The sequence below is a fragment of the Armigeres subalbatus genome, chromosome 3, assembly GCF_024139115.2.
Source record: "Armigeres subalbatus isolate Guangzhou_Male chromosome 3, GZ_Asu_2, whole genome shotgun sequence".
NCBI classification, from domain to species: domain Eukaryota; kingdom Metazoa; phylum Arthropoda; class Insecta; order Diptera; family Culicidae; genus Armigeres; species Armigeres subalbatus.
Window position 1 is genome coordinate 191,430,286 of NC_085141.1, and position 10,937 is coordinate 191,441,222.

General features: G+C 41.7%; 1 pseudogene; it reads left to right on the plus strand.

Moving 5' to 3' along the window:
* The first annotated feature begins 637 nt into the window (after positions 1-637).
* On the plus strand, positions 638-9,079 carry LOC134225431 (uncharacterized; annotated as a pseudogene).
* The last annotated feature ends 1,858 nt before the right edge of the window (positions 9,080-10,937 follow it).

A 10,937-nucleotide genomic window follows, 5' to 3' on the forward strand; every position in this document is an offset into this window, starting at 1 on the left:
GAATGAATTATCTTAAAATATTCCTGTATGATGATGACTACATTCCTCAATGCACTAAACTGTTCAAGGTAGTTTATGTTGGGCGTGTCTTGTACATAATCTTCAGATTCTTAAGGTTTGCATTTGGATAGATTAGATGATTTATGAAATTCGTTTCGACTGCAGTCATATGTTTCTTAAATATTTACGTAGTACCAAATAAGTGATCCGCTTTATTACGAAATGGTTAAATAGTTCGAACAGGACGAAGGACTTTTTATTTCTTTATCTCAATTATTTTTGTTCAATTATTGTGTGAACAACTTTTTCAGTAGAAGTATTTTATGTACAAGAAACAAAAACCATCAATTACATATAATTAGAATTCAGCTTAACCAAAACATTAGCAAGTTTTGTTTCTATATTTGTATAACTCGGTGCTGAAGCAAATTGCATGCAACGCGATGGTGTATTTTAATTGAAATCGCTATCCGAGTAGCACGGCTCTGTGCCTAATTCTATTTCTCTACGTATTTAATTTAGGTTTGCAAAGTTCGACAACAAGTGTAAGATCTTTGCCATATTTTTTTCATCTCTTGTACACAGCCATGACCGCATCTAATTAAGCGATTTGCTTGTTCATTTACTCGCAGATTCATACCGCCACTAGCTAGTCAACAATCACCATCAGGGCCAGGATGTTGTGCCGTAGGATGCGTTTAACCGAGCGCCATCTTCAGCCTCCACGCGAACCTAGTGAAGGCCCAATCGTTCGTCCTTGCACTGCGCGCAAATTGGAGGGGAGCGACAGGGATTCCTCACTGTTCTCGGCTGGACATCATGGGAGGTAAAGATATTAAAGTTCACATCATCAACGCTCGCTTGCCGAGACATTTATAGTGTTGTTGCGGCTGCTGCTGGTCGGCTGGCCTGACCGTTGCTGTTGATAGATATTTAATTTATGTATAGCACAGACGCCCGCGCTTTGTTGCTTCTGGTTAGGTCCGTACATGCTGCTACTCTCTGTCAGCGAGCAACACTTTTGATAGCAAAATGTTTTACGATTATGACAGCGAATAAAATATTTTGATTAACATTTTAATGACCGCCGCTCGTCGATGGTGGCTGTAGTTGCAGACAGTTGCACCCCAAAAACTTGATTTCTCACTATAAAAATGGAACAGAAGATAACAGCAAAACCTCACTGGTGGAAACGAATTGCACTAATGATGATAGAGAAATGCAATAGTAAATGATTGAATACAATTTTAGTCATCAGCAAATATATAACAGTTTGCAAATTCCGCTCAAATATATTGGGATTCGTTCATTATAAAACATCCGAGCAAAACACTGATACCAAAGAAGTGAACGTTCGATCTAGCTAAGAGTGTTGTAACTGTTTACAGTTTTAGGAAGAAAATCAATATCCCATAACTCACGGACGACGAAAACCAAGCGCGAGTTGAAACTTATCGAACTCAAAGACCTCATGCACATTTCGACGCTAGTTTGTTTCCATCATTGTATGATTTTTCCTTGGATCAAAACAGTAAATTGATGATCATTTTATTTCTCGTACGTGAAACGTTTACGGGCAGCAGGGACTATGTCCAATGGCTGGACGATCCCTCTCCAGGCCATCTGCGAGTTGTGGGGCTTGCCTAGGATGTGGTGGGGTTTGTTTGACAGTGGGCCCTGTTAAACTCTTATAAACAGCTGCATGTATCCGCAAGTAGGAACGACAAAAGCGACCGTGTGCCGCTCAAAGTGCACAAGCCCAAGTCCTGGTGTCAGGTGGGACACAAAAAAGACCTGACACGATGGCCCTTCAGGAGACAGGAGGTTTGCGCAGGCCCAATAAGCCGCATGGAAAACCAATAACTACGAGCAATATAAGAGATAATACGACTCGATATAATCGGCAAAGACCTAGGCGACGAATATAGGATCACGATTGGAAGCTTGGAACTTGGAACTGCAAGCCGCTAGGTTTCGCAGGATGCGACAGAATAATCTACGATGAATTACATCCCCGCAACTTCGACGTCGTGGCGCTGCAGGAGATTTGCTGGACAGGACAGAAAGTATGGAAAGCGGGCATCGAGCGGCTACCTTCTACCAAAGCTGTGGCACCACCAAGCTGGGAACCGGCTTCATAGTGCTGGGTAAGATGTGCCAACGTGTGATTGGGTGGCAGCCAATCAACGCAAGGATGTGCAAGGGGCCGATAAAAGGCCGTTTCATCAACGTGCACTCCCCACACGAAGGTAGATCCGACGACGAGAAAGAAGCGTTCTACGCACAGCTGGAGCAGACATACGATGGATGCCCACTGTGGGACGTCAAAATCGTCAACGGCGACTTGAACGCGCAGGTAGGAAGGGAGGAAATGTATAGACCGGTCATCGGACCGGATAGTCTGCACACCGTATCGGATGATAACGGCCAACGGTGCATAAACTTCGCAGCCTTCCGCGGAATGGTAGTCCGAAGCAGCTTCTTTCCCCGCGAAAATATCCACAAGGCAACATGGAGATCACCCAATCAAGAAACGGAAAACCTATTCGACCACGTTCTAATCGACAGCAAATTCTTCTCCGACATCACAAACGTCCGCACTTACCGCAGAGCGAATATTAAATCCAATCACTACCTTGTTGCAGTATGCCTGCGCTAAAACTCTCGACGGTGTACAACACGCGCCAAAGCAAATGTGAGCAGTTAGTAGAAGAACAGAAAGCAGCATGGGTGAGATTGCTGCAACACCGCACGAGGGCGAGCGAGGCACGATATAAACGGGCGCGGAGCAGACAAATCTCGATTTTTGTAGGAAAAAGCGTCAGCATGAAGATCGAGACCGTGAGGAAACGGAGCAACTGTACAGCGCTATGTTACACGAAAGTCCATACAAAAAAGACATAAACGGGAACCTTCTTACGAACGAGCGTGAGGTGATCCAAAGGTGGCGGGAGCACTACTAAGAACACCTGAATGACGATGTGGCAGACGAAGATGGCGCGATGGCGGTATGGTGATGGACCTGAGAGAACGCGCAGGATCTCCATGAAATTCAGGATTGAGGGGGAGGAGGTTGACTAGCTACCAAGAGAGCTATTTAAACAAGGTGGTGAGGCACTGGCTTGAGCGCTGCACTGCGTCATTACCAAGATTTGGGAGTAGGAAGTTTTGCCGCAGGAGTGGATGGAAGGTGTCGTGTGTCGTCTCACCTACAAAATGGCGATAAGCTGGATTGTAGCAACTACCGCGCAATCACATTGCTGAACGCCGCCTACAAGGTACTCTCCTAAATTTTATGCCGTCGACTAGCACCAATTACAAGGGAGTTCGTGGGGCAGTACCAGGCGGGTTTTATGGGCGAACGTTCCACCACGGACCAGGTGTTTTCCATTCGCCAAGTACTGTAGAAATGCCGCGAATACAACGTGCCCACACATCATCTATTCATCGACTTCAAAGCCGCATATGATACAATTTATCGGGATCAGCCATGGCAGCTAATGCACGAACACTGATTTCCGGATAAACTAACATGGTTGATCAGCGACGATGGATCGGGTGATGTGCGTAGTTCGAGTTTCAGGGGCATTCTCGAGTCCCTTCGAAACGCGCAGAGGGTTACGGCATGGTGATGGGCTTTCGTGTCTGCTATTCAACGTCGCTTTGGAAGGAATAATACGAAGAGCAGGGATTAACACGAGTGGTACATTTTTCCGTCCAGCTATTTGGCTTCCCTGACGACATAGATATTATGGCACGTAACTTTGAGAAGATGGAGGAAGCCTACATCAGACTGAAGAGGGGAGCTAAGCGGATCGGACTAGTCATCAACATTTCGAAGACGAAGTATATGATAGAAAGAGGTTCAAGAGAAGACAATGTGAGCCCTCACCGCGATTTTGCCTCGGTCACTTCGGCCTTAGTCTGATTAAATAATAATAGAAAATATCCATCTTTCAGTACTGTTTTAGAACATTCCTATGGGTTTATTAGATTTTGTAATGCACGAGAAAGGTGCCATCACCGCTAGGTGGATTAGTCAGGGTTTTTGTTGTTGTCGTTTAAAATTCAATTTATTTAATCAATTCGTGTTCATATTCACAATGGGCGAAGGAGAGGGGAATTGCTGGTGAATGCACGCTTAAAATGATGAACAAAATTTTGTGTTCCATTCACACAAAAAGGGCCCCTTCTAGAACAACACATAGATGAACGAGAGTTACACAGTCACAAAATAGCCCGTAAGATTTTATTGAAGCTCGGATATCAATGTTTTCAACAGCATTGCATTCCCCATAAAACCAGGAATCTGAGCATATGTTTACATGTTAAAAATGACCATTAACACTACCGTCCGAGTCATTGTGACTATCGCTCATCAAAGTGCTGTTCTAGAAGAGACCCGATTTGTGTAAATGGAACAAAAAATTGTGTTCATCATTTGAGCGTGCATTGCCACTCCATAGCACTGAAGTAATGCGAAATGCGCTTATTAAGGACCCAAATAATGCCATACCCGAGCAGCACAGGTCAAGCGAAAATGGTTGCAGCAACTTTATTGTGACAAAATCTGGTGACATAAAAGTTGCAAGACCCTATGTGCAACATGTGTGCTGCTAGGGTAGGTAATAGATCTGAAAATTGGTCGCAGTGCCATACGCAAACAGGAATAAAAACTTCCGATTGTGTTTTAAGTCTTCTAAAGCTTTCTGTTTCTTTCCTTATTTCAACCTCAATCCATGTTTTGAAAAGTTGAGTCCCACAAATTTGAAAGTTTGTTATTTTTATTCAAACTTACTCCATGCTCATGTAATCGGTTTACAACTACCATCCAGTTTTGGGCTTTGTGACCGTATGGTTGGCTGTTACAGGCATTTATACTGAGGAGTGTGGGTTCGATTTCCAGCTGAATCGCAAAACTTTTCGTTAGAAAAAAGGTTTGGGCAGATATAAGGTGGCTTACATAATCCAATTTAAGTGTAAAACGACATAGAAGAAATTACTGGTAAGATCGATTGTGGAAAACCATGCTGCTCCATCTCAATCTTGCACATCGCGATAAGATGCGCGACTAAAAAGCAAGACCATGCTGAAGGTGGCTGGGTTCGATTCCAGGTCTGGTCTAGGAAATTTTCGGGTTGGAAATTTTCTCCACTTCACTGGGCATAAAAGTATCATTGTAATCAAGTGTCGGTCTTTCACCGTCATTAGTCGTCTGAGTACACGCGACCGCTTAAAGGCAATCAAACTCATCAAATGCTTTAGCCAAGCAAGCCTTTGGCACAGCAGAGTGCGATTGAATTCGCATTCTATACCGTCCCGCCCAGCCCGTTACTGGGGGGCATGGAGTGCGATCCTCTCGTTTAATAAACAATGTGCACTCGCTTGACTGTGGATATACAACAGTAAAGCACATGTGGAGATTGGGCAAATCAAGCATCCGAAAGATATTCAATTTGCAAAAAAGAGAGCTAACCGCGGTGGAGGTTGGTACTCGGATTCTGATGGCTTTTCCGCAAACGTGACCTTTAAGTGGTCTTGTTGTGTAGGGGTTATCACGCCTATCTAGAGAGTAGGAGGTTGAGGGTTCGAGTCCCTCCAAGACACGTGGGTTCTTTTTCGCAAATTTCATATCAATTTGTCCATTTCGAAACATATGCTGTGCATATGCACAGCCAAGATATTTAACAAAAAATGGTTTTCGTACGGCCGAGTTGCCGAATAATATGCAATTAATTGTTAGTATCATCGTGTTAGCCTTATGATATACTAATGCAAAAATGGTAACATTTCTTTTTTTTTTGGGTTGAACCACTTTTTTGTTCGGGCGTCCATTTTATTGAAATTTTGTAGTATACCCGTGTCATTTATTTAGTGCATGTCTTTCTGCTTCATTTCTATTGAGAAGACATGAAGAAGTCGTTTTTTATTCAGATTTAGTTGTGGGCGCTCTCAATAAGTTTCGGCATCAACAGTAACATACTGATTTTGACCATGCATCGGTACTGAAGTTCAAACAATTTTTTGTTTCTTCTTATGAGTTCCGAATTCGTTTTTGTACGAAATCTGATTTCATTGCGTTTGACATTTCGGAATCTAACCTTTACACAGAGCTCTCATCAGTCAGAGGGTTTAGCAGATCCAACAAATTCGTATCCGCTTCTTTCCAGCGCTCTGGAGCTTGTAGACTCGTGTCGTCGGCTTCGAAACCAGTCTAAGATTGATTTACTTTTTGATAATTTACTCCATTGAATCCATCCACAAGGTGCAAAAGATGGGTCATCTATAGATTGGGCATATGAGGCCATCCAACCAGCCGGCAGGCAGTTCTTCATCCTCCCATATTTTCTGGATAATGTGGTGGATTGATTGATGCATCTGCTCACATCCGTGTTTGAAAAGCTCAACCGGAATCTCGTCCTTCCCAGAAGCTTTACTGTTTTCAGCTCGTTCAGAGACTTCTTAACCTCGTCCAGCGTTGTTGGCTCCACAGCTTGACCGTCGCCGACTATGTCCATCCTGCTCCTTAATACACCTTCGTTTTCACAAATCACGCAGCAAAGCTGAAACAATAAAAATGACAGTTTTGCGTTGCTTCCGTATCGAATGGTGTGCCCTTAAAAACTCGAGTACTTTGAAAATTGGATTCCGTGAGGAGTGTCCTTAAATGGGAGATGTTTATATATCTGTCCCTCTCACTTTCTATAGAAACGCGAAAAATGAAAGGAATTCTACGAAAATATCACTTTTTTTTATCACATGACAGTGCACGGAAGTGAGTAATATCTGCTTTTCTATCGTTTTTATTAACACTTATATGGCATATGGTTAATTTATCGACTTGGTACCTTTTGCATGAACCTTTTCGTATAATTTAGATGTTCTACAACTTTAAAAACTAAGAACAATTTTGAAAATGCAGGGAATCCAAAAATAATCCACAATTTCCGAGAAGAATATTTGCATAGGTTTAGTTATGCATATGCCACTAAGTTGGCAAATTAATTCACGTGCTGATCAACAGCTGGCACAAACTCCCAGACCCTACTTTATAGTGCTGTATCGATTTATGCAAGATACTCAGCAATATGGGACCGCGTATGTAGTAAACATTAGCCTTCTGTCGACCTTAGCGCATGAGAAAGACCTTAGCAAGACTAAAATACAAATCGAAGCGATCGTACCTTTTAACACATCTTCTCCCATAACGAAGATATCTTCCCTGATTTGGATCTTTTATCCATCGAGATCTAGTTCCATTTGTCTCTACATATATCATTTCATCTGCGCAGACGACTGGAATCACGACCATCAGATATGTCTCACGCGCAATCTTCAAGCGGAGAGCGGCTTCGTTTGATTGCTAATATTTGATAGCCAATATAGCGCATTCACATAATTAAAAAAAATATATGTAAATAAGTTTTGACGCGGTTGTAGCTCATTCGCGCCGCTTTTTTCCGAGAACCCCAAAACAGCCGTCAGGGACGACTAATGAGAAGACATTAAATGGAGGTGCTGCTTATTGGTGGTGGCGGCGACCACGAGGAGTTCGCTGAGCATACGACGTAGAGAGAAAGAGATGCGTCAAACTGGTGGTACTATGTGTGGTCAGGGTCGCATCGAATAACTATTTCGTTTAATTTTATCACAAATTATTTGATTTTTACTTTGCTTCCAACACAAAAGGTAGGTAGGCAAAGGGAAATATTTTCGTTGTACATACATATCTAGCAGACGTTTCCTAAAAAAAAAATAAGAATGAGTGTATACAACTGCAACAAGTTGGGACATTTCATGCTTTATTCTATTAATTAATTAACTATGCCTATCTCATTTTTTTTAAACGCTGGCCTACATATAAAATTTATTCTACGGCCAACTCGAGCCGACTCTACTACCTTCTGATATAGCCACAAAACTACATCCCCCTTCGGAACAAATGGAGAAACGCAAAAAACAAATCCTGCCCCCAAAACACATCAAGTTGCATTTGTTGTAGGTCAACGCGAAGACGTGCAGACATTATGAGTCACTTCTAGATTGGCGTTCATGAGAATTGCGCGGCATCAAGAAGGCCCCGGGAAGAAGTAGACACAAAGGAGTTGATACGACCAAATTATTTTTAATCTACGAGGCGCTAGCAGTTTGTGTTGATTCACAAAACAGCGTGAAACAACTTTCACACGCTATATGAGACTGTCATGCAGGGCCCGAAAGGCATCCCCTCTGATATATTTTAATTCGCCGCTCTCTCTAGTCTTATAATTTATGAGTTTCTCTGTTTCTCTTTCTTTCCAGAAAATCGAGTGAAACCCCCAAGACACCACTGATGATTGTCAATTTGAATATTCCGCCCGGGACGCAGACATTGGCTCCGAAAAGCGTGAAAAGCCCCCGCAAATTACCACCCTTATGCGTGCAACATCAACATCTGGTGAGAGCTTATGGCACCAATCAATCTCATTCTGCTCCCGAAGAAGCGCCGCCATACCCCAACAGAACAATTCCGCAGATTTTCATACAGGGTTATGAGATACAAGATAAAAAATATCACCGTTGAAGCAGCAGTCAGACGACACTCAAGATTGCGAGATTCGTCCCATAACCGAGAATGAGGAAGACAGCTTCGCGACTATTCTGCTGGATAATATTTCGAATATTTCCTTGGAAATGATCAATAGGCACCAGCGCAAACTCATGGGAACTACGAACTCCACGAAAACAGCGAGCAAGGCATGCAACACGTCGGCATGCGATATGTTTTAAATTTGGATTCCTACGAAATGGACGACTTTGGACAACTGCCAGATAAGTCAGAGGACAGAACAGAAGACTCGCCTCCCATTCCTCCGGGCTATAGGTCGCTTTGCTACCGCACACCTAGCCCCAGCACTCGACAGATTATTCGCGTGAACGTTACCGTGAATAGCAGAGGACGACACGTTGAGGATTGCTCGCGTTTCAATCATTAGCGGTTTATTTTAAAACTAGGTTGTCGTTTCGTAGTTAATTTCAAGTATTAAGCTTTGTTTCGATTATCATGTTTTTATATTATAACTTTTGACTCATGCTACAATCAAAGCTTCCATTATGAATAAAAATATATGGAATAATTATTTTGCATCACAAGTGCACAATTCGAGTTCATAATATTTCATTGACTTCCTTGACGTGCTAGACACAACCAACTTCAGCTAACTTTATCAACTACTGTGTACATAATTTTCGTTTCTATTTTTTAAATTCTATATTCTAATTTCTTTTATAAGGCAGCCTTTTCTTAAAGTAATTTGAGTACAGCTGCATATAATTCGCACTTTTTGGATATTGAATGGATTTATTCATTACGTTTTTAGGATGCTGAAAGCTTTTTTCGGATTTCAAAATTCCATCCAATTTTATTAGGACCTTAGTATTCTATTAACAAACAGAATTTTATTATTATTTTTTCCTAATTTTCTGGACTATGAATCAGTTTTCAAACCAATATACTTAGGTTTAATAAATGAAAAATCGCTTATACCGTGGGGCATCAAAATCCGTACACTTAAGCGCATTAGTTTATGAAAAAGTCATTAGAAAATAGAAATCAAATGTAAATATAACGTTTGTCACTGACACAGGCGCCTGAAGGCTTCTACTTTTGAAGTGTTTCACATTTACTCATTAAAAACTAAAAACTAAAAACTAAAAACTAAAAAATATGATAAAATAATGAATTAAATCAACTACTCCTGACTCGAAATCCGTCCACCGTGGACGGATTTCGAATCAAAGAATCAAAATCCGTACAGCAATTTCTTCACTAAATATTTAAATTGAAACAGTCTTATCGACTAAACTACCACAGTAAATAGTTCGACGCGCACCTTGAAAAGCGATCCCTTCGATTTGTATTCCGCTTATCTTATGTAATGATTTGCAATTAGCAATTAAAATACAGTTACTTTTGGTGCAATTATGCTCTACCTGAAAACAAAATGGCGGCACAAGAACCGCGTTTGGTGGGTGGAGATTTGTTTTGATTTTGTTGTTTTAATTTCAAAGCCTTTTTTCCAATTCTATGCCCTAAAAGCTTACTGCCAAGTATCTAAACAGGATAAGATTAATTATTCCTACATTATTTACGTTTAACTTCCTTTAATTTATTGATATCTCATGAAGTGGACGGATGTCGGTGCTGTACGGATTTCGGTCCCGCACGATAAGCATGCTGCGATTTGGCGCATGCGACACTGTCCTTGATGAAGCTTTGAAAACCGTGGAACTCGTGATTAAATCACGAATAATCGAACGCAATGAGCGTTTTTTTAATAGCCAGCTGTGGTTTTCCGAATACCCCTATCATGAAATGGTTGTGGAATAGGCTCCAGAAGCATGCAACTTTTTCTTTAATGAAGCTCTCTTCAACACTTTTGTTCCTCGCTAAGCTGCAACGTAGGTGTTCAACGGAATGCAAGGGCAGAGCAAATCCTTGATGATAGATAGATAGACCCAAGAAAAGTCATTTTCTCATCTCCAGAGCACAACAAAATGGGAAAACCGCATTAGCCATGAAAAGGAATAGGATTTTGTGTTTGTGCTTGCCCGCCTATTTCTACAATGTGATGGCTGCTCTCATCTGTTGCACTGTGAAAAGTGTCTGCTTGAAAATCCAATCTAGATCAGCGGCGCCAGCTCTCCTGCGAGCAACAGGGTTCTGTTGAAGCACGTCGCATTCATTGAGATAAACTAAAAAGTTTTCAAAATCAAATTCACCAACAGGATCACGGAATTCACTACACGTTATTGTGAATCAGTCAGACAGACAAAACGTTAACTTAGTACGGATTTTTCTTCAGTTTAGTAATTATAGTGACCATCAATCGCAGCTTCTATCATTCGGTTTCCAAAGCGGCTCCCAAAATCGAATCCGAGAGCCAGCGTGTGCCTAC